Here is a 25101-nt window from a genome sequence, read left to right as displayed (position 1 = left end):
GTTAACAGAATACCCAAGACTATGACCAATGAAGTACAGAGGTTTTGGCTAGACCATGGCTTGGGATGCTATGAAAGCCACGACCATGGCTTCAATATTTCTTCACTTCTAGAGAGAGAGTCCTCACACTGCTTCACCTCACAGCAGGAAGCAGAAAGGCAGGTAAGAAGATGTAAAAGTGTATTATGAGCAACAGCTTTGATTTATAAACAATCTATCTCACATGAAAGGGGAGAACATACTCCTAAAACACATGGGCCCTTCTAAATAAATGGCACAATCGCCCTTAATGGCCCCGCCCGCAGGGATTACCATAATGACAATCAAATTACAATGTGAGTTTTGAAGAGGTTGGCTCCTCTTCTGCCCACCTAGAAATACTGTCTATTCTGGGACTTAGCACGACTTTCCATTTTTCTTCAGCTTTCCCTCTTGTGTTTTGTTCCATTTGAACTCTGGCAGGCTTTTTAACATTCTCTACCTGCAGTAGCCGTGGAACACAGCAAATGCTGGCCCTAGGATGAAGTAAAAATACTCCAGAATATTATGCAGCAATACAAATTTGATGGACTTTCCTTTGTAACATTGATAGGACTCCCCTCTATAACAAGCCAGGGTTGCTTGGTCTATGTCTCTTATAGTGAAGCTCTGGATTCCTTACCTATACAGAGACTCCCATTCCTACTTCCTCTCTCTTCAGTAATTACTTCGCGAACGTTTTGAAAGTTACATGCCTCCCACTGCAATCAAAGAACTACTTTGGTTCTCCATTTCTCCACCTGACATCATGATATCACTGCTACCTTATGCTTGTTATTGTCTTAAAATTGTTAAAATGCTTCCATAACCTTTTTTGTGTTGAATTCACGTACCTGTCTATAACCTATAAACTCATCACTATACCTGATATTGCTTTGGCATTTTTCTTTCTTTTTTGTGAGAAATAAGTCAAAGTATTTATTTATGACATATTTATATACTTACAAAATTGATTTTTATCCAATACATCATTCTAAGTAATATCAAAAAATGAATACAATATCCTAGGGAAAAAAATCTACACTTAATAATTTATATTTAGCAGAGCAACTTTTATATCAGATTATCAATTTGGCTTCCCAAATCACACAGTCCTATTTAGTTTTCCTTCTTTTTTCTCCTTTTGCAAAATAAGGGTAAACTAAAGGGCAAGTTGATATAATTTAGTTGACCCTGAGTAAGAGCTACTTTGCATAATTCAGAATAGTTGTCCATTACATGCTTTCCTTTGCTTTTCTCCAAACCCACACTTACCTCTATCTAAAGACTGAGGAGAAACATAATGATGAGAGAATCAGAAAACTCCCAGCTTCTAAAGCTTTCCCAGCTTCAGAAGTCTGTGGTGGTACGGAGGGCTGGGCTCGGGCTTCAGTTACAGCGCTTGCTTGGAGTAAATGATTCTCAGCTCCACGTCCAGCATTATCATGAAGAAATCAAGCCAAAACAGAAGCAAGACAAGAAACAAAAACTGAACAGGACTTTGGAACTAAACAGCCGAGCAAGCCTGTGAGATGGATGTTAATTCATTTTTCCTCTGACAAAAAGAAACTAAAATAAAAAGCCAATAATCTGGAGTTCAAAACAAAAAACAAAAACTTCACAAAAAACACTACCACCAACCATGGCAATAGTGACAAACTATTACATGATTTTTCCCGAAAGGCATCTTTCAAATAACTGAGACCCTACCACCCAGACAAGATGGCATGCTGCAAGGCCAAGATTCTCAAGACCATATAGAGCAGAGCCAAGGAAAGACAGAGCCTGTGGCCTAAGCTTGCCCACAGCTCTCCACACCTTAAACTCTCCTCTATCATTTGGTCAAAATCTCTGAGAGTTGTTTTTGTTTTCTGCTAGTTTGGAAACTGAAGTCTAGAAAGAATCCTACAAACTAATATTTCAGCAGGCAACAGGTCACCCCTCTCTGGGACACTGTGTTTTAATGCGCTTCCGTCGGTTATGTGACTTGAAGAAATGCACTCCTAAATACACAGCTGTAAGCAATAACGGAGGGTGTGTTCCAAAGATACTGAGGATACATGGTTTTTGTTTATGAACAGCTTTCAAACTACATGTGTCCAGGATCCCCTCATATGGTGTCCCTATTCCTCATAAGGAATTACTTTTCTGAGAAATTGATTTCTGTACCTGCTAAGAGTACGAACACAGGTAGGGGGACTCCACTGTCATGGATCACAATACAGTCAGGATCATGCTTTGCTCTAAGAATCATTAGACATCCTTCAGTTCTGCTTGTGTATTTTCTCAGCAGAGTTTTGTTCTGTTCTTTACCACATTCAGTGACTATAGTTCTCTGACCGTAATAAAAGCAATCGCGCTGTATGAACCTTGGGCCAGTGGCAATCAGGAAAGGTTAAATGTCCCTGCATGAAGCAAGCCTGGCTCAACCCATCAATCTCTTTTTCACATTTGTTGCTTATTCATAAACCAAGCCCATCTGCTGTGCAAGTAACGATTGATCAGTGGCTCCTGTTTCAGATGTCAACCACCCCAGCTGTTTTTCTCTCTCTCTCTGTAAATGCAAAGGAGGAAGCAATTACCACATTAATATTCTGACTTGATTATGCCTGTGTAATAAAATGAAGCCTGATGGATTCTCTTTTCCCACTGTCACCTCAGTCCTGCACACTGTGCTCCTATGCAGTCCAGGTTAGTCCACGCCTCCCAAGAAAGCTCAGGTGACTCCTACAGCCTGGACTATGACTCGGGCCCGCTATAATTGCAAAGATGAGCATCATGTGTGTGAGAAAAATTAACAGCACGCTTGGGTCCTATGGAGCTTTGAGAAGTCAAAACTGAAATTAAAGAGCAATGTCTGAGCTGAATATTGGAACACACAGGAGTTACCCTAGCACTTGGAATGGTTGTGATAGAGGATTGTAATTCCAGGGCAGCCTGGGCTAGAAAGGAGTTTGAAGGAAGCCTGGTTAACATAGCTGAACTTTACCTCAAAGATAGTAGAGAAGAGACGGGATGGGGAGGGAAGGAGGGACAAAGGGAGGGAGGGAGGGAGAGAGAGAAATATTAATATTTGCATCAGCCCTAGTTTGACCACAATAACGCTTAGATACATTCTAATGGTACATCTAATATAGATTCCTATATACCTAGAAATGTCTTTCATTTAAGGTAAATGCCATACAGAAACTCCAGTTTTGTTTTGTTTTACTTTACCGACCAGGGCAGGAGAAACCGGAAAGATCTTTCTTCAATTATTTAATAAATTTATGCTAAACATCAGTTCAGCTTTCTCGAGTCATGAATATATAGCAAGTCAAGTTATGAGGCATTGCAAGGCAACCTGGAACACTCCATGACCTCCTCTCTGTTGAGTGGACATTTAGGAAAAGAAGGGGGCCGGAGGGACAGCTCAGCATTCCTGCAGTCTGGGCTCTGCCCATTACCAAGTTCATAGTCTTGAACATGTTCCACTTCTTGTCTGTGTCAGCTTCTTTATCTGAAGAATAAAGATAGGGTCATTGATAGAACTGAAAACATTGAAGCTTTGGCCACTGTTTTGTCAACTTGACTCGAGCTACAATTATTTGGAAGACAAACCTCAATTGAAATAATGCCTCCCTCAGATTGCCTGCAGGTACTCAGGCAATGTACTTTTTTTTTTTTTTTGATCAGGCCAAGCCTGTGGTGGGTTTTTTTGGAGGGGGAGGAGGGGAGGTAGCAGAGGATTCTACCTTTGGGTAAGTAGTCTTGAGTCATACAGAAAGGCAGGCTGAGCAAACCATAAAATGTCAGCCAAGAAGTAGCATTCCTCCATGGCTTCTACTTCAGTTCCTGCCTCCATGTTCCTGCTCAGTGAGCTGAGAGTTGTAAGACAAATGAACCCTTTCTCCCCTAGATTGCTTTCAGTTGTGGTGTTTTATTACAGCATCAGAAACTTTAACTAAGAAAGTTGATAGGTCAAAAATGAAAAAAAGAAAGCTATGTGACAGACAATGTAAAATATGCCATGCTTATTGCTGTGTAACTCTCTACTTTAAAGGGTCTGCACATGATAGTCTAAATGAAAGATTGGGGAAGTCCTTGTAGTTCTGCACTTACAAGCCAAGCCCTGCCTAAAAGAACAGGAGCATAATATCCCCAGAGATGATGGAAGCCAGAGGAATAGCCAGAATACAGGGTAGAGGATCCAAGGGTTTCTTTTTTTCTACATCTGAATCATCATGAGTGCTGAGTGCCTGGTGTGAGCAAAGGGAGACATCAAGAACAAGATGGTGGGGTTGGGGATTTAGCTCCGTGGTAGAGCGCTTGCCTAGGAAGCGCAAGGCCCTGGGTTCGGTCCCCAGCTCCGAAAAAAAGAACCAAAAAAAAAAAAAAAAAAAGAAAAAAAAAGAACAAGATGGTACATGTGACAAACTAAGAAATTGGGAGTGTGTTCTTACAAGGTATGAAAAGCTTTGGAAAGTCTGTAAGACATAAATCAATACAGAAAATTCTAGGAAAAGACCATAGGAGGTTGATTTGAGTGGTTTCTGAATAGCAATGTTAGCAAAATACATCTGTGTGGAAGTGTTTTAAAGAACATTTATTTGGGGCAGGGGGAATTGTAGCACTTGTTCAGTTTCTTTAACTTTCACTCTTGGATTATGGCACTTAATTAAAAATACATCTTGTTATCTGAAGCAGCTTTATTTATTTATTTATTTATTTATTTATTTATTCCTTCATTTTACTTCCCAACTGCTGTCTGCTCAGTCCGCCCTACTAAGTTCCTTCCCCTCACCCATCCTCCTCTTTTCTGAGAGGGTGGAGGGCCCCTCTGGATATCCCTCATCCTGGTGCATTAAGTCTCCGAGAGACTCTCCCACTAAGGCCAGGCAAGGCAGCCCAGCTAGAAGAACACATCCCACATTCAGTCAACAGCTTTAGGGATTGCCCCTGTTCCAGTTGTTCAGGACCCACATGAAGACTGAGCTACACATCTGGTACATATGTGCAGCAGACCTATATCCAGCCTGTGTATGCTCTTTGGTTGGTGGCGCAGTCTCTGAGAGCCCCCAAGTCTCCAGGTTATTTGACTCTGTTGGTCTTACTATGGAGTTCCTATCTTCTTTGGAGCCCTCAATGCCCCCCTCCCCCAACTCCTTAAGCAGCATTTTTATAGTCTATATACATAGACTTCTATGTGCTCTGGTACATGTATGTGTGTGTTGGGGTGGGGAGTAGATCCAGTAAAATGGCTCACATTCATATAGTAAAAATCTCACCAACTTTTACCCCTGCTCTTAAAAATTTCTTCTTCATCTCATCATCCTGAAACTGATTTCATGAAGAACAAATCATTTTTTTTATGTTCTGTTTAGCATGATTATCTACACCATGATGTAGACATTTGTGATCAAACTCCTTCCTCACCAACTAGAGTCCATGATCTTGTATGAGTTATGAACCTAACCTATCCTCACAAATGGTGTTAGTTAAAAATAGTGTAAGGAGGACTAGAAGGCTGGAGTAAAACATCATTCAGATCCACTAAGCACAACTAAATGTGAGCAGCTACTGTTGAAAGAATATCTATAGATGCCAAGATATTTCATAAAGCAAGGTCATGTGAGAAATCAGGCATTATTTCCTCCCTCAGTCTACACTGTATGATGTGAATAAAGGTTAAGCCTCCACATCCAGTTCTGCCACTGCATGGCCAGCACCTCCTCGTGCTTTTCTATCAAATGAAACTGAGGACCAGACACACAAAGTGAGCTGGGCATCTTCAAAGGAGTGAGAGACCTGAGTGGCTTATAATGGCATTGTTGAAATGTAATTGCCAGTGCTACTAAAAAATAGGAGATATGGAGACAAGAAGCCGAGGAAAGAGGGTGACACTGTGAAATTAAGGGCGACCAACTGAGGCCTGAAGATGCTAAAGAGAAAGTTATCTGCTAACAAGGCTCCAAACATGTCACAGGACCGTGGCTGTCCACAAACTAGCCGTGCTGCCATCACGAGTTTCCCAGGTTATCCCAGCACCATTCTCAACTCAGCATCCAGAGCACATATGCAGAATGTTCTAAGTTGTCCCAACAGTATGACTTACGAGACCCGGTGTTGATTTGAACATACCAACTTTAACACCTTTGTTTAATAATATGTTGGTGATGCACACTGCATAAAGCAGATGAGAGACACACAACACTAGGGCTACTGCTTGGTAGAAACTGCTGCCTGGGACCTAGTATGAGTCCCATATTGAGACTCTTCTATGCCTATCAATCAAAATAAGCTAGTGAAGAAGAAGTAGAACCTTTGGGAGAAAGAATGAGGGGAAGCAATCATTTGTATTATCATAAGATTCCATGCAAAACGAAAGAAAAATGTGTTTTAAAAATTAAATTTCCTCAGATCTTCCCCTTATATTCTTCCTTCCAGGTGCATCCCAATCCTGATTTACTCTGCATGTATAAATGGTGTGTTCTGGAAAAAGGGTTAAGCTTTTATAAAGCAAGGCAGCGCTGTAGGAACAACATCTAAAAGTAATGAAAACAAACAAATCAAAGGACATCTTTTCTTTATGAAGAATCTGAGTGACTTAGCATGGAGTGTGTGAACCCCACATCAGCTGAAAACCAGCTGCTGCTCTGAGGAGCAGGAGCCAAAAACCCAAGCCAGGAGGAAGCTGGGAAGAGCGCTATTTAGTTGTTTAGTGCTCCTGTGTGTGGATAAAAGGGTGAGAAGGAAAAGGAGGGGAATCTTCTTTGGCATGAGTAGTATTTTCAAGCAGTTCTAGAAGTTTCTCCATTACTGAACCTGATCTTCTCCCATGGCCGGCTGGAGGAGAGGCTTGAGGCCAAACACATGGGGCAGGGCTGTGGCCTGTGGGTCAGGCACCTGTGAGTCGAAGCCACTGTGATCTCCAGAAGCTGCATTTTGACTTAAGAGACAACAATTTTCCATCCCATATGTGCAAAGCATTTTATCCATTAGTGTCTTCTTGGCTCTTTGGGGCTTTTTTTCCATTCAAAAATAAAACCTTCCCAAACTACAACTCATCAAATACAAATATTTTGCTTCTGAAATCCACTCCATTTCTCCTCAAAGACTGGCATAGAAGTGAACCTGTAAAGCCTCAGTTACTGCCATCTGCTTTTGATTAATGCAAGCTCCGTCTTTCCTGGGACTGAACTCAATCACATGAATGAAACGAGGAACTTTGTACAGTCTTGTGAGGCATAAAAAGAGACTGTGAGCAGCTGACTTAAAGGAGCTTACATTTTAATTTAATGTAATTTAATTTTAATTTAATTTCCATGTAACTGCCTGTCTGATTTCCTCAATTTCTACTGTAGAGTATACTCCCCACTCCCAAATACATGCTTTCAAAACTTGCAAATCAACACCATAAATCCCATATAGTTGAAGTCATGTGTGTCTGCCTTACACGCATGCCTACAGAACAACACACAATAGACACAAAGGCATCTACACTAAGTCATTCAGGCTTACTGTGTCATGTAAATAGTATAAAACTTTAGGAAATCTTGGACAAATTGTCTTTGGCCTAAAGATTATATGTGTTTCATATGAGACTGAGCGGTATAAGGAAGGTCACAGTAGAGAAGACAGTGACAAGATGAGGCAGCAAAAAGGACTGCAGTCTGGTGAGGGTGAGAGACAGCAACCTATATGAGACCATGATGAGGACGATAACAGGGTCTAGACATTTTCAAACATAGTTTTGTAAGACTCAGTTGTATACTGGATTTAAGGAGATATGGAGAGTTTTCACTGTCAAGTTACTCCCTCATATCTGCTCAACTCCCTATGAAGTACGAACACAGTGGACTAAGTTAGGAACATATTAACTGTGAGGTCTGTCTGCGAATCCCAGATGTCTATGTCCAGCTAACAATTAGGTAAATAGACAAATCTGAATTTGAGAGGAGGTAGCACTGCTAGAATGTATCAAGATGCATACAGAATGCAGCAGGCTGACCAGGCAGTGAAGCAGATAAAAGCAAAGCTGTGTAGTCAAGGTACACAGACTTAGAAGCCAGTGCAGAGCCATGGCAGACAGTGCAAGTGTCTGGAAAGGTGCAAGACAAAGTAGGAGGACTTTCCAGAGACCTCCTCAGTGACATGGCTGGCAAATTAAAAATGACAAGTCTTGAGACTTACTGGAGGGCTTCCAGCAGAAGTTGTGTGATATGTGACTCTTGTGGTATTGTTTTACAATAATAGGGACATTATTATGAATAAAATTAGTGCAGCAGCCAAGGTTGAATTACCACAAATGTGTGCATTGTTCTAGCAAGTGTGCAGAGGAACACAGTCATGGCACAGTCTCTAGCTTCATCGAGTCAGACAAAAAGTACTTAGCCCCCAAATGTGTGTCCCAAGAAAAGGAAAAAAAAAACCCTTGGGATCCATTTCAGTGTGTGAAATGAAGGATTTTAAGGATTATCAAACACCAAGGATAGTTTGATGCACTTTTACACTTAATGGTCAGATACGCATGTGTGTGTAGTCTCTTCACTACTCCTTCTTGACCACTTGGCTGATCAACATTTCCATCTGGCAGAGATACAAATTGGTGGCTGCATATGTGTTAATTAGAGTTTAGTAAGTATAAAAACTCTATTAGGAGTGTCAGAGATGGTCCCTGGGGCTTTACCTGTGTGTGATGGATTCATCATAGAGTAAATTCTCAGTTTCTGAGCCCAAATCCAGTCCATGAACTGTTTAAGTAAATGAAACAATTTTAACCAGTCACAGAATTAGACAGTCACTCGTGGTTTGAAGACATTTGTATGAAGAATTCACTCATGCTTTGAAGGAATGTACAATAAGTTTTTCCTTTAGAAACTATGGTATTTCTGCCCCAATGTGCCTAAATTTGTGCCTCTCATTCTCATAGTACTGAAATGTTACAATGGGCAGTCTGTGGAAAGCGTTGCCTGCAAATGCCGAACTAGAATTGTTTGCTAGTTCTCAGGCATTGATTAATCCTTCAAACATTTATAAATCCCCATGTTTTATTTAATGTCAGAGTGGCTTGTTAGTTCTTGTCAGGTGGACATAAATCCCTTCATCCATGGTTTGAATCTAGACACCAACAAAGTTCACAACAAACCCAGGAGCCTTAGGTCAGTGTCCCACTTACTGCCACCATTTCTTGTTCTTGATTTGATAAACATTAGAACTTTTATTTCATGTGACCTGTGACCTTCTATACACGGAGGTAGATCATCACAGTGGTCAATACAGCCTCTGGATTACACTTCTGAGTTCACTTACAGGGCTTGACATCTACTACTATGTGTTTCCCCATATCCAAAATGGGAATGAAATGGTACTTCTCCAGACTGGTTATTATGATAATTAATATGTGTAATGTAGATGGAACAGTGCCAAGCACAGTTAACGATCAAAAATGCATGGTGAGTATGTGGCTGGCTTGTTAGTGCCTGCTTTCGTAAGTAACAGCTTCCCACACTCCCACAAGATCTAGTGGCCCCGAGGAACCTGGAATCTGTGAGGCTGGCCTAGCAGTTGCCTTCGCCCACAGAACACAACCTGGCCCCTGGGCAGTTCTGCGAAATTACAAATATACTCAAGTCTCAAGGCTGCTCTTACAACTGAGAAGAATGACAGAAGAGAGCAAAACCAGACCCTGATCTCTCCAGTTTCCCTTTAGCTTTTAGTATCTGCTTGTCCCGCCTTCAAAGTTTTACTGTTTGTATGGCCTCTTGCCCATTCAATTGCTAGAGAAGAGGATAATTTTTGAGATATTTTAGGATCCCACAAAAATAAGGTCTATAACAGATGGCATAACCTCCTTAAACTGCTCATTTATGAGATCCATTTTCTAACCTTTGGACAACGGGCACGAACCATTCTCATGTGAGTTACTGAGTTCTCTGTCTTTTGGACCTGGGAGTGCTGCTAATCAAGCCCCGCCTACCCAAACATCTTCAGGTGGTACACAGAAAAAGAAAGCTATCTTCCCAACACACAACTGCGCTGCAGCTCAGGAGGCCGCTAGGGATAGACCCCAATGCAGATCTGAGCCATAGAACTCACACAGGAAAACAAACACTGATGGTGTACAGGACAACTAGCTGGGAGGAGGCACCTTTTCCCACCATGCTCAGAAGCCTTTCTGAGAAAAGTGTGTGAAACCCTTAAAACACTACTAAAAAGAGACAAGTGAGACGGAGGGGAGAAACTGATAGGAACAATAGCAAACTGATTCTCCTGGCCTCGTACATCTGCTCTGCTTTGCATTGTTCTTTGGCCCATCCATGAGTCACTAAATTTTATGTTCTCTACCCTCATCTTTGGTGCTGGTGTCTGGTTAGTTCTGTAGTCAGAAGAGTCTCTGAGCTGCCCTTTCTCTGCTTTAGCACTGTGGATATCTGGAGCTGAGTAATTACAATCTGTGGGATGGTCTTGTTCTGTAGTGTGAATCAACACCTTTGTCCTCAGCCTCTGAAAGACTAGTAGCACTGTTCTCTTACCTACGTGAGAAAGCAGCAATGGGTGTCTCTTTAGAAACAGCAGTGCACTTAGCTGGCAACTGATGCTCTAGAGAAAGGGATTGAGAACTCCTGATTCCAGACCTTACTACCAATGTGCTGTATGTCGATTTCCTGACAGGCAAAGAAACTATCCAAGTCATATTGTTAAAAATTTAACAGAAACTGTTCTAATATCCTGGTTAGGAGAGGGCCAAACACTTAGAAAGTTTTTAATACATGCTTGGTATATTTTAATTTCATTAAATTATACTTCCTTTTCACGAGATGAGGGGATAGACACACAGGGAAGTTAAATAACTCACCACATTATGGAGTATGTCATCAGGATGGGGTTAAAACGCAGCCTTGCTGCCAATATAGCCTCATGCCCTCTACTGGCACTTCTAAGGGGACAGTGCAGGGAGATTCTAGAGCTGAAAAATGTCAGACAGGGCTACTTGAGGTCCTAGAGTGAAGAGAGAATACCTAGAACTTGGTCACTTCCTGACAAGAGAAAAGACCTTTCCTAACTGCCCACCTAACATGAGAGCATGATTAACCCAGCCAAGTAGCCACAACAGTTCTCTGGCATTTGACATTGTTTGTCAAGTCACAAGTGGTCACTATCAAGGATTACTATTTGTGTATCCATGAGTCACATTGTGCCAGATTCATAAGAGCCAGATGTGACAGTTGACCCAGACAAGGCTCTCAGACCAATCCCACGCATTCTGAGTATCAGGCTTATGTCCATTCATAAAACAGTTCCCTCCCAACATACAAGTCTTAAAAAAAAAACCCTCAAGTTGGTTGTGCAATTCTGAGACTATCTGCAATTGATTTTCAAGCCTTTACCCCCACGCCTCTCATAGTTTTAATTTTGGATTAGTTTCTCTATGGTTCAAGGAGAAGAGGGGAAATAGCATCCACCACTTGACCCCAAAAAAGGAAACAGAAATGGTATAGTAAACATAGGATAACAACACTGACTTTGTTTTCTAAATGTTAAAGTAACAAATCTCTTGGTTAGAATAAGGCAGATGTGTTTTTGAAGCTCGCCCTTCCTTCCTCCCTTCTTTCCTTCCTTCCTCCCTCCCTCCCTTCCTTCCTTCCTTCCTTCCTTCTTTCCTTTCTTTCCTTCTTTATCTTTGGAATGAGCCACATTTTCAGAACAACAGCTAGTAGAAGCCCTTAAACACACGTGCATACATACGGCAGAATCAGGAGCTCAAGGTGTCTGCAGTAAGGATTAGAAAGGTTCAAGTCGGCTTCCCCCTTGTTAAAATTACAGCTGCACTGAAGATGGTACGGTATATCAACCAAGGGCTAAGGAAACTCATCCGGTTCTCAGGAATGAGCAAACACAGCTGTGCTGGATCAGACAGAAGGTGGAGGGTGATGCTTTCTTTCCCCATCACAACTCTATCCAGAAAGAAAGGTCAGGGAGATGCCCAGCTGCCCCTGGCATCATCCAAGACAGTTGGTGTTGAAACACACACATCTGTCATTCTTTAACTTTTTGAAGGACAGGTATACATTGAAAACGGTATTGAAAAGCACCAGAAATGAGCTCCAGGCTTAGTTTTTTTTTTTCTCTTTTTCATTTTTCATTTTCACTCTTTGTTGTCCTCCAGGGGTTGAAATTTAATCTCTCTTTTAGCAAAACAGAGCTGGCTCTCTCTTCCTCTGGCTTCTTTTTCTCCAGGATACTCTCAGTGCTTATTCCACAGACACACTCAGCAACTGACTGAAGCCTGTGCATTGTCACCAAGGCCTGTTGTCAGCACAGAAATTATGGAGCAGGTGCTTTTCCATCCAGTCCCCTTCATCCACAGAAATTTCCGCAGCCATGCTGGCCCCACTAATCTGCAGCTCTAGCACTTGTCAGGTGGTGAGAGGAAAGGAATCTCTCTACCTTTGCATACACTTGGGGTGTTCATGTGTGTGCCCCTCCTCCAGCTCTTTCTCTGGTGTGTGTGTGTGTGTGTGTGTGTGTGTGTGTGTGTGTGTGTGTGTGTAGCTCCCCTTCAACACATGGTTCCACATTTCCCATGGGCCCCACTAGCAATCACTGGAATGGCATGACTTCATTCAGTAGCTGTGCTAAGAAACTCTGGTCCAAGGCTAAGCTTGTCCCTCCTGGGATGGCCTCTTTGACATTTCTCTTCTTCCCAAGAGGCACTTTTGGTAAGTGAGGCAATACAAACATCATTCTCCAGCTGCATCCCTGCCCCTACACACAGTGTGACCTATGTTATTGGCTAGGACAAAGTCATTTTGACTTTAACTCATGTCCGGTTAGACACAAAGATATTTTTAAAGTTACTTTGTGGGGGGTGAGAACACATCAGGGGTCACTCCAAATACATTCCAAATCCTGCCTCAGCCCAACCACACAAGGAGCTAGCAGGAGGAAGTGAGTCACTCCCTGGGCCCATGGCTCCCTGTTATTATGTTAAAGCTCCCTCTCCCATTCAGAAGGCTGAGGACAATCATTGAGACTCAACTGACACATGAAATCCAAGCCTTGACTCCAAAAGCCACGTTGCCTTCTATGTTTCAGAATACCATTTCCTAATGATCCATGCCTATGTACTGGACCATTCTCATATCACTAGAAAGTTCACAAAAACATTTTCCCCAGACCCTGACTTTCCCATAAAAACCATTGCAAGATCAGTCATAGAAATAAAAAGGCTCAGCAAATTAATCTTCAATACAAATCTCTCCTCTTCACCACCTTCAGATCCATTATTTTCAAAGGGAAACTGGGAGATAATATTGACAACCTTGTCTTTCATTGACCAGAACTTTCTTCTATTTAATATCTATCCATCCACTCCAAAGTGGATGGCAGGAGGCAGACAGACATCCCTAACTCCTTAGTGACTGGCCAGGAAATAGGAGGGAGTAGGGGCAAGCAATGACAATAATGTAGCACTGAGGTATGCATCGAAGGTTATGGTGCAGGGACATAATACAGATGGTCAGTGCCACCTGCAGGCAGAGGGGAGGCTCCTGAGGCAGATAGCTCTCTAAAGCAATAAGAGAGTCTCTGAGTTTTCCTTACACCTTTTGACCTTGTAGCCATTAAGGAAACATCTGGCACTTTAAGAAAATAAAAATTCCCATCGAGGAAGTTTTCAACAAATTCACAGTGATTAGTAAAGAAAAGATGGGGCCAATGGAGTAAGTAAAAGACAAGTGGAAAAGGTTTCAGAGGAGGAAGTGCGACCATCACCTGAGTGGCTTACTTCCCTCAAGCTTCTTCACTTGTTTGATATCTACAGCCCTCCTGACTGTTTCCCAGCAACAAAATAAAATATATTTGTGCTTGTAGATTTTGGTATGAGGAACTTGATGATGAGAGTAGCATAAATCAGTACCTGGAAACTAAGAGAGGAGATTGTCTTCTTTATAAAGACTGAGAATATACTTAGAGGTCATGAGTATAAAAAGGGAGTCATGACCATCAGCTGAGTCCTTTCTGAATCAGATATGCTGACAATAGGAACAAATGTCACACAGGTAGATTGCATATGTTGTCATTCTTTGGGACCTTATGTGACATAATTAGGAAACAAAGAGTATGGCACTCAGGAGTCATTCATCAAGTGTATTCGGGCCTAGAAGGAAATGCTGAACCATTTCTTCAGTGTGTTTTTTTTTTTTTTTTTTTTTTGTCCTTCCACCTCTTGTAGGAAAAGTAGTCAGCAAGGCTTCTTGGTTCTGAGAAATAAAGCACCATTAATCCTCTAGAAATATTTATGGGATTTCTCTAATCTTTCTTCTTATCATTTGCAAATTAGTATAAATAATATCACCAAGCTCAAATAGTTGTCATATCAACTGATAGAAAATAAGAACCTCTGAGACCAAAACAGAGGGAGTCTTGTGGAAGAGGTGAGAGAAGGATTTGGGGACCTGGAAGGGAAACAGACTTCATAAGAAGACCAACAGAGTCAACTAACCTGGATTTTTGAGGGTTTCCAACGACTGAACCGCCAACCTAAGAGAATGCATGGGCTGGACTCGGCCCCTCTGCACAAATTTAGCAGACGTGCACCTTTATCTTCATGGAGCTCCCCCAACAACTGGTGTAGGATCCTGTCCTGACTCTGTTGCCTGCCTGTGGATGCTGTTTTCCTAACTGAGCTGCCTTGTCTGGCCTCAATGGGAGAGGATACACCTAGTCTGCAGTGACTTAATATGCTAGCCTGGGGTGATACTCAGGGATGGAGGGCTCCCCTTTCTCAGAGAAGGTAGAGGGGGGCCATCTGAAGGGAGGATATGGGATTGGGAGGAGAAGGGCTATAATTGGAATGTAAAGTGAATTAATTAATTAATTAATTAACTAATGTGAATGTTGAGAACCTAATGAAATAAAGGTCAAAGAGGAAAGGATGCAGAGTGCATTAAGGGTGATGATAAATGATTAATGCGACCAGAGAGTATGGTATTCATAAACAGAAATGCCCTAATGAAACACTCCACAATTTATACTTAGTACACACTAATAGAGCTAAAAGAACACAGTATGAAGAACATGGGTTGGGGTAAGAAAGCACACTTACTTCATGAGGATGCATGAGAGTAATGCAGATTAGGGCTTAGGAAAAGCTTCTACTCCTTTTCCATCGTACAACAATCTCTGAGAGTCCAAGGAGGACCTGAGCTCTGTGTCCTCATGCGATGCTGCTGGCCTCGTGAAGCTTGAGCACAGGGCCACACTGCCTTTCTCTGCTGTATCACTTGACATACGATTCTGAGTCTTTGCCTGTTCCTTTTGAGATCCTCTAGCAATTACCGACATAGAACTTATAAACTCACCCATAGAAAAGTTTCCATCATCCCAACTTACAGCATACTAGTTCATATACTCCAGAAGTTGAATGGTAGAAACTGGCTCAGCACCTGAGTCACAAAGAGGGAAGTACTCAGGAGAACTTGAAGATGATTTTGGAATCATGTTGCTTTCTGTGGCTAATAAGCCAACGCTTTTATGTTGCTTTATACAAGGCTTCTGCCTCTCAGTTGGCCGACAGATATCACAGAAATCCACTTTCATTTTTATCCCCTTTTCTTCTTTCCTCCTCTGATTTGCCTTCACTGAATAGCACACAGTCACACTGTGTGCTGTGTCTGATACTAATACAGTAGGCATAAGCATAGATGAGATGTCACCATGGTAATAGGTCGCACAGTGTGCCAACTTTGGAGTCAACTCCCAGGTCTGCAGCTTGAGCATCCTGAGAGTGCTGGGTGAGGACTGAGAAAGAGATCAGGTTTTTCTGATAATGACCCATTTTCCAGCAAAAGACAGCATAGTGGAAGCTTTAGAAATGAATCAAAAAAAATAGCAAATAGAAAGAAATGGCAGTGTATTAGCAGTACATGTAAATAAATCTAACCTACTTCCTACCCATAATGAAAATAAAAAGATTGATATTGTCAGAAAACCCTGTGTAGGAAAAAAAGATGGGGCTTTTGTTTGTTTGTTTTTTTTGTTTTTGCTTCTTTTGCTAACACAGATTCGAAGTTCACTAGGAGATGTTCAAGGAAATAAAAGTGGCTACAGAATGTCACTGGCCAGTCAAATCTCAGGTCATCTTCATACTGACCTTTTAAATGGTAAGGAAGAAACCACAGGGCATGCGTGGTTGATTTTAGGCAAGAAAGTCTCCACATAAACCATATTTCTGTTATAATCTAGTGTGTGTTCATGAATATGTAAATAAACGAAACCAAAATTTGTTGAGTGTTTTATGAACTAAATTTTGTACAAGGTACATAAAAATAATGTTGCTTTTGATTTAATCCCCACAACAAATACATAAATAGGGCTACATTAACTAATGAATAATGAATAAATGTGGCCTTTATCAAAGGAGAGAGATTTATTTAATGCTAGTGATAAAAGCAGGATTAGAAAACAGGTTTGTTTGAGAAAGAACAGAATGTAGTTCTCACTATCATCAGAAGATCTGGGCCATTTATCTTCCTGTGATAAAATACACATGACAATAGACCATTACAACTATGCTTATAAGAACAAACATATATATGTCTGTGCGTATATGTGTTCATACATGCACATACACATGTTTACGTGTGAAGGAAAAGGATAAACATGAGTGTGGTGTGGTTTCTCTGGACCACTGAATGCTATTTGTTACATCTTATGTTTTGATGCAGGGTGTCTCATTATGCTGGAGTTCATAGAGAAGGCCAGGCAGCTGGCCAGGAACCCCTGGGGGTCCTTGTGTCTCTGTTTTTATAAACTGTAGGATTATAAGCATATTCAGTCATACCTGGCTTTAACATTGGATCTAGACATCAAATTTAGGTCTTCATATTTGCCAGATAAGAACTACAGTGGCTAAGCCACCTCCCAAGGCCAATGAGAAGCACTACTAAGTCGACCAATAGGAAGCATTAAAAGTATACTCATATTGTTGAGCAGGAACATTTTAATCTTGAAAAATGAAAAATATGAAATGCTCACTTTCTTTTACCCATTCCCTAAAAATTAGTTTACTTTATATGAATATGTTTAATCCAGATAATTCTTATAAGTGGAATCATATAGTACTATTTTTTCTTTGGCTTATTTCATGTAGCCTCATGACTTAAGGTCATTGACATGATAGTATAGGTGAGAAATCTCACCATTCAAACGCCTGATACTGTTCCAATTCTGTGCATATATCATGGTTTTTATTTTGTTTATCTATTGATGGAAAGATACTACATCTTAGTCCATGTTATAACCATTATGAATAATGGTGCCACAAATATGAGTATGAAGATAAATTTTTGAGCATGTAATTTCAGTGTTCCTGAAGCTGAGTTCTGTGAACATGCACAATATGCTGCTTTGGATTTTAATGTTTTTAAAAAGTATGGTATTGTCTTACCATATGATGTTATTATTGGCATCAACATATTGTCACCAACACTTCCTGTTTCTTCTTTGCTTCTTCCTTTATTCTTTTTCTTTTTTCTTAAATTACAGTATCCATTATAATAAGGAGTGTGGTTTGGGCTTGCATTTCTCTAGATTTTGGTATCGTGCTAGTTTGTGCCTCATTACTGTGACAAAATGCCTGGACGGTTTTAAGCAAGGAAGGATTTATTTTGGCTCACAGTTTTACAGACTTCTGCCAATGGTTCTTTGGCTCCATTTTAAGGATTTGTGGTCTTATAAGGCAGAACGTTATAGTGGAGAAAATGGATGATAACCATGTTGTCCACCTCCTGACAGACTAGAAGGAAAGTGTGTGTGTGTGTGTGTGTGTGTGTGTGTGTGTGTGTGTTTGAGAGAGAGACAGAGACACAGAGAGAGACAGAGAGAGACAGAGAGAGACAGAGACACAGAGAGAGACAGAACGAAAAACAGAAAGACAGAGAGAGAGAGAGAGGGAGAGAGAGAGAGAGAGAGAGAGAGAGAGAGAGAGAGAGAGATCATGAACAAGACCAAAATATAGCCTTCAGAAGCAGTCCTCACTGAGGGAGACAAACGATCTTTCCCTTCAACTAGTTTTCTCATAAATTTCATTATCTATCAAATTATAAATCTATCAGTTGACCAAACCACAGAGGAGTTAGAGATCTTATGATCCAATTACTTCCTAAAGCTCAAATTCTCAACATTATTGTACTAAAGACCAAATATTCAACTTAGGAACCTTTAGTGCATGCCTCATATCTTTTCAAATCCATACTATTAAGTATGTATCATATGCCGAGTAGTGAACTCATATATTCTTTGGTGAAACAGTACAGATTTTGGTCTATTATTCAATCAGATTATTTCTGATGTGGTTAATATGCAGCCCATTTAAATAATTTTCCATAGTCTTCTGAAATTTTGATACTATATATAAGAAATCACTGCCGAGTCCAATGTCATTCAGATTTCCAATAGCAGCTTAAGTTAGAATGGTCCCCATGGACTCGTATTTAAATGCTTGGCCCAGCATGAGTGACACTATTAGAAGCTGTGGCCTTCTTGGAGAAAGTGCGTCACTATTGACTTGAGCCTTGAGGTTTTATTTGTTCAAGCTAAGCCTAGTGTGGCCCTCTCCTTCTGCTGCCTGCAGATTAAGATCTTGAACTTTCAACACCTTCTCTAGTACCATGACTGCCTGCATGCCCCTATGTTTCCTGCTGTGATGATAATGGAGTAAACCTCTGAAACTGTAAGTAAGCCCCAAATAAATGTTTTCCTTTATAAGAGTTCCATTAGACAGGATGTCTCTCCATGGCAATAAAATCTTAACTAAGATACCTCCCATGTTTTCTTCTAAGAGTTTTACAGATTTAGCTCTTACATTGAGGCCTTTGATATATTTTGACTTAAAATATATAATTATGCATGTTAATGGTTCAGCTTCTGTTTTTTTTTTTTTTTTTGTTTTTTTTTGTTTTTTTTGGTTCATTTTTTTCGGAGCTGGGGACCGAACCCAGCCAGGGCCTTGCGCTTTAGGTAAGCGCTCTACCACTGAGCTAAATCCCCAGCCCCTCAGCTTCTGTTTTTAATATGTGGATATCTAGTTTTCCCAGAATCATTCCTCAATAAATGACCTTTGTGCCTTTGCTTAAAATTATTTAATCATATATGTAAGAGTTTATTTCTGTATTTTCTATTACACTTAACTGGTCTACTTATCTGTCTTTATTTGAGTATCACACTATTTTATTAGCTTTATGGTAAGTAAAATTAGGAAGCATGAGACTTTCAGTTGTTATCTCTGGATGTCAGTATAACTATTTAAAGATTTTTGCATTTTAAAGAATATAAATATTGAAAGTTATTCAAGCCCCCAAAATAAACTAAATACTTTAAACTCTGAATTGCCTATAAGCAGTCAGAAAATAAAACCAGAACATTCCTCTAGTTTAAGGGGATGGTAGTTAATAGGTACCTGAGAATGCTACCCACCCCTTATAAATAAGGTCAACTGACCTACATGGTCCCCTCTTCCTCTTTTCCCAGAAATACCAAGTCCCAGCCAATTGCTTTGTTAAAGAGATGTTCTAGGTAGTAAGTTATTCCATATTTACATCCTCAAAATCAAGAAGCTAAGAGGAGCAGATCAAAGACAGCACATCAACAGGATGAAGATACAGGATGTTAGGGAAGGTAGTTTCCTGTCCACTTCAACTTAGTGGCAGAAAATTGAGAGAAAATTGAAAATTCCAGAGCACAAACACAGAATTCCAAATGAAGCACCTCTTCTAGTCCAAAATATGAGCGTGAGACTAGATAATGAAGCAGTTCCTCTTCCCTGAAAAATACATATAATCAACAAGAAATAGGAGCTAAGAAAATATTGTCACACTGGAAGAAAATGGTGGAAGGTTCAAGGGTGCTTAAAGTCCAGACATAATGGCAAAACTAACAAAATGAGGGGGGAAATGGCAAGAGTGCTCTGCAAATACTATAGAGATTGCCTCAAGGATTACAGGCCAACTTTCATCATATTCTTGAGGCCTAGTAGGCTTACCTGAGGCAACAATAAAAAGCAGAAAAGGGATTTATCTTCCTCAAGACTCCTTCCAAATCCTCTTTCTTTCACATATATTCCCTGTTGTCACCACTATGAACTCACCTTCCAAGAAATCTTTGTGTTATAAATTGATCCTACCCACCCAAAACCCCTTATTCTCTCATCTCAACTTGAAATACATGTGCACACATATTCATGCATATGTACACACTCACAGCGCACACACACACACACACACACACACACACACACACACTCAACACTATCTTGGACTTTCCTTTTTTCCTATCTTGATCTTATTCTCACAAAAGAGTCACATCTCTAATAATAAACAGAAGGGGAAAAAAGCAATGTTTGCTCATATGGAAACTATGAAGTACAATCTGAGAGACAGAGGTTTGGCCTCCTTTGATTAATGTTTTCTCCTTTTACACATAGGCCCAGCTTACAGGGGGTTCAGACAGGGTTTATAAGGCAGTCACATGAAAAGGTGATCCCTCGGTATTGGTGAAACCTATTTCTCCTCTGAAACCTGTATTTACCAGAGAAAGGTGCACAGCAAGTAAAATATAACTATTAGTCTATTCAGTGCATCATCGGTTTTCCTCATATAATTTCAAACATAGAATGAGCTTTGACAGATAGCATCCTCCTGTGGGCTTTTAGCCAAATGCTGTTTTAGGGAGTTAACTTCTCAGGTTCAGTGAGGTAAAGAGAATATGGGAAAGGTAGGCACAGTGGGAGCATCAACAGCAGGTCTCAACACAGTCTTGTGGGAGCCCTCTAAGACATACTGGAGGAGGAAAAAAGATGGGCACCCTCAACTTCTACCTAGCCCTGCTGAGGGCACTGCCTGCTTCTCAAGTCAGCTCACAGCTCCTGTCCTGCTTCTCTTAATTTTAAGTCTTTCCTAGGAAGAGAAATAGAAGCTGAATTAGACCTGCTCTCCTTTTACAGGGTGTGGTTATGTGTAATAATTCGATTCCTTTCCTGTGTTCTGAGTGACCCCAACAACATTTCCTCATAGCAACTGTACTTTTATATGGATTAAGAAACAAATGTTGAAAACACAACAGAAAAAAAGAATATTATTGCAGTTTCTGCTCTTACTCAGTCTTGCCAAGAACCGGGACCTTCAGGGAAGCTAAATCAATTACTTAAGAAGTTTCCATTTTTTCAGCTTTCCTCAAGAAAATTTGGAGGGCAACTCAAACCTACCTTTCCATAAAATAAAGTGCACTCAGCGGTGAACTGATCACTCAGAGATTTCCATGGTTTGTGTGTTGAATGGAAGGAGCTCTCTCGGGATCTGACAAACTCCTCAAGGCTTTGGGGATAGAACCTGCAGGAATTTCTGAGGTTGGCTGAATCAATTGTGTAGATCTCTTTTCAGTAAACTCAATTGCTATTCTGAGAGAAACACAATCCAAGTATATGTACACTTTAAAAATCTTCTTCCTATATAATTTTCAAAGTGTCATTAGCTACTAAGTGATTAGGGAAAGTAAGGAGGGCAGATAAAAGAGATGTCATATCTGACTGGTTATTGCTGTATGCATGGAAAGAATATCACACGAAGCCCTAATAATATATACACTTAATACCTGTGGACAGAATTAGTTCCATTTAATTTAATATAATCACCTGACGCTTACTGAATATCTGGTGTAAGACTTGAGATTCAGCAAGAGCACAGGAGTACAAAATTTTGAGGTAAAGACAAGAGAGCACACAAATAGAGACCCACAAACATTTATCCTTCCTGAGTGAAGGACAGAGTGTACACTTTGGGAAGTGATGTTTATATTTCAGAAGGATGGAACAAACAAAAGCCCTTGGTTGCACGGAAGAAGGTTGCTTTGTGGATGGATTTGACAGACATTATTATATTTCTGATATGCATGTGGTTGGTTTTAGCTCTTACAGGATATGTGTCTCTATGTTACAATTGAGGCAGATGATAAGAGAAAAGGCTACATGCCACATGCTTAAGGTTAGAAAAGTAGTAAAACCCAGTTTGGAGCCAGGCACTAAGCTCACATCTTGAGGGCAAGTGAGATTGTCTTGGACTTGTGTGCAGTAAGGAAAACAATGGCCATGTGAGAAACGTGATGTAATGACCAGTATCAGATGGTCAGCAGAAGCGGCTGGTGTGGTGGCAATGTGAAAGAAAGCAGGAGGCTATGGAAATGCAGAGGAGGGAAAGCTTTAGGAAATGAGCAGAAGTCAGTAAGAGATAAAGCACTTCTAAAATCTCCAGCAAGACCATAGCAGTAACTGTGATGGCCAGACATTTCCATGGTTTGTGTGTTGAATTGGAGGAGATGTCTCAGGGTCTGCCAAACTCCACAAGTATGGAGACGGTGGTCAAAGGACAGAGAGAGTAAAACATTGAGTAAGAATCTAGGATAAAGCTTGGTTAAAAGGAGAGTAGCATTATGAAAGCAAAACAGGAAAGCAGACTGAGAAGACAGGCTGAGGGCTCATTCAGGAGTAGCCAAGTGCCAAAGCACAGATGATTTTTCTTTACGTGTTTGTCTGTTTGAAGACGGGAGAACTAGGAAGTTTGCATATAGTAAGAGGATTCCAGTAATGAAGAGGATATTTCAGGATGATCTAGGTAAGGAAGGCTTTAGAAGTAAAGAGACAATAGTGATTGAATGACAAAGAGGCAGGTACTGGAGATGGGAGGACCTAGACAGACATGTTCCAAGGCCACAGATGACACTTCTCATTGCCTTTTCTATTAGGTGACAGGGGCACCAGAATCTGTGTGGAGAATGTAGAGAGATATAATATATGAGTGAAGCTACTGAGGAAACTCCTGAAAAATATTTAAATGCATAGGTGAGAAAATATAGTAGCTGATATGGTAACAGAAAAAATAATTACTGGCCCTCATTGTCAGTGAAGGAAGGGGACCAGAAGAGATCACAGTATATAAAGAAATGTGTGGAGTGTGGGTCAATGGCAGACGCTTCCAGAGAGAAGACTGAGTAAAGTATTGTACTATATTGTACCAAACTGAAAATGAAAACAGAATTTACGTTAATAATAAACACAATGAGTAAAAACTTGCTTGTGGTCTTTCCATGTCAGGTGCTAAGGCAATTAGTTTGTCGTTGCTGTTTTATTAGTAGTATTGGGGATTAAACACACAGCATTGTGCATGCTAGGTGAGTATTAGACCACTAAGTCGTAGCCCTAGCCTAGAAAGCAGTTTCGCATATAGGACAACTTTCTCAGAAACAGAGTGAGTTGTTTTTTCTTTCTTTTTTTCTTTCTTTCTTTCTTTCTTTCTTTTTTTCTTTCTTTCTTCCTTCCTTCCTTCCTTCCTTCCTTCCTTCCTTCCTTCTTTCTTTCTTTCTTTCTTTCTTTCTTTCTTTCTTTCTTTCTTTCTTCTTTCTTTCTTTCTTTCTTTCTTTCCTTCCTTCCTTCCTCCTTCCTTCCTTTCTTTCTTTCTAACAGATAACAATTATTAAGCTTTGTTTATTTTTACTTACTCATTTTACATCCCTCTCCCTGTCCCCCTCCAGCTCACCCCTCCCACAGTCCTTCCCCTATTCCCCTCCCCTTTCCCTCTGCTCAGATGGGAGTCCTGCCAAGTGTCCCCCAACCCAGGCACTTCAAGTTTCTGCCATTGAGGCCAGACAAGGCAGCCAGCAAGAAGAAAATATTCCACATATAGGGAACCTCATAGCAGCTTTTTTTAATGCCAAAGACTGGAAACAACTTAAATGTCCCTCAACTGAAGAATGGATAAAGAAAATGTGGTAATCTACACACTGGAGTACTATTCAGCCATTAAAAACAAAGAATCATGAACTTTGAGGGAAAATGGATGGAACTTGAGAATATCATCCTGAGTGAGGTAATACAGTCCCAAAAGAACATGCATGTTATATACTTACTTGTGAGTGGATATTAACCATAAAATATAGGATGCCCATGTTATACTCCACAGACCTAAAGAATTGAGTTGTTATTTTCATTATTTCTTCTGTACAATTAGAAAACTGAGGAAATAAGCGTTAATTAAGCTACTTACTGAAAGTCACCATACTTGTCAGTGGCAGAAACTGATTTAGACCCAAACTTTCTTCTTCTTTCCATACTATTCTTTTGCATATGTGTTCCTGATACAAACAAAAATTAACCCAATTTACTACAAAATATTTGATAGAAACATTTTATAGTACTCTAGATTTATTTCTAAATGAAAGCCTACATAGCAGCTCTTCATCCACTTATCTTCTCATTCATTCACCCATTCCACATATTTTTGATAGGGTTGTTGTTATTTACACATTTGTTTTTGAGCCACACTTTTTCTGTATAGTCTGGGCCTCTCTGGAACATGCTGTATATATGAGAATGACTTTGAACTCACAGAGATCGCCTGCCTCTCCTTTCTAAGTCATGGGCTCACAGTGTGTGCTACATGCCTAGCTCCAAACATTGATTTTTAAAGCCTCTGCAATGAGGCCTCGAGGGACCAAGTGTCACCCATGAGTGACATTTGATTTTTCCCTAATGGATTTTTTAGTCTCAGGACAAATGGATATCTATACAAAATATTTGTGAATCTGTTGGAATAGATATAACAGAAGACTGTATGGGTCACTAATGAACATCTAGCACTGGCCTCTGGCTAAAAAAATTTCCAAAGATGAAATGGCCAGGTTCTCAGGATGTGTCTGTCCTGTAGATTTTGGTGTGAGGAAATGTCAGGTAGGCACAGTTTTCCAGAAAGAGTGTACAGGTGGATTGTGTATAGAGCTGCCAGGCGACTAAAAGGCTAGAGTGCTTTCCTAAACAAACAAACAAACAAACAAACAAACATCAGCTGATTTCTCACGGGAAGCCATGCTGCTCTATAAATATTTGGTTGCCATTCTGTTTAAAGCAACGACTTTCTAAAAATCTAGCCTCAAATTAGAAATCCACAGATTTGTCACGTTGATATTGTATTTAATTGTCTCATGACATTAAAATAAAAGAATATTGGTGGTATCTTTATAAATTACCCATTCACCCATTACCAATCACCCACAACT

General features: G+C 40.4%; 1 long non-coding RNA gene across 1 annotated transcript in view; it reads left to right on the top strand.

Moving 5' to 3' along the window:
- LOC102549623 (uncharacterized) overlaps positions 1 to 23258 on the top strand; it is a 48118-nt gene extending 24860 nt beyond the window's left edge. Inside the window, exons 5-7 of the long non-coding RNA XR_596808.4 lie at positions 9 to 162; positions 18635 to 18733; positions 21225 to 23258. This is a non-coding gene — a long non-coding RNA (uncharacterized LOC102549623). The remainder of the gene's footprint in view (positions 1 to 8; positions 163 to 18634; positions 18734 to 21224) is intronic.
- Positions 23259 to 25101: the final 1843 nt, after the last annotated feature.

Source organism: Rattus norvegicus, chromosome 17, assembly GCF_036323735.1.
Source record: "Rattus norvegicus strain BN/NHsdMcwi chromosome 17, GRCr8, whole genome shotgun sequence".
Classification (NCBI taxonomy): Eukaryota; Metazoa; Chordata; class Mammalia; order Rodentia; family Muridae; genus Rattus; species Rattus norvegicus.
This window is presented reverse-complemented; position numbering and strand designations above follow the sequence as displayed.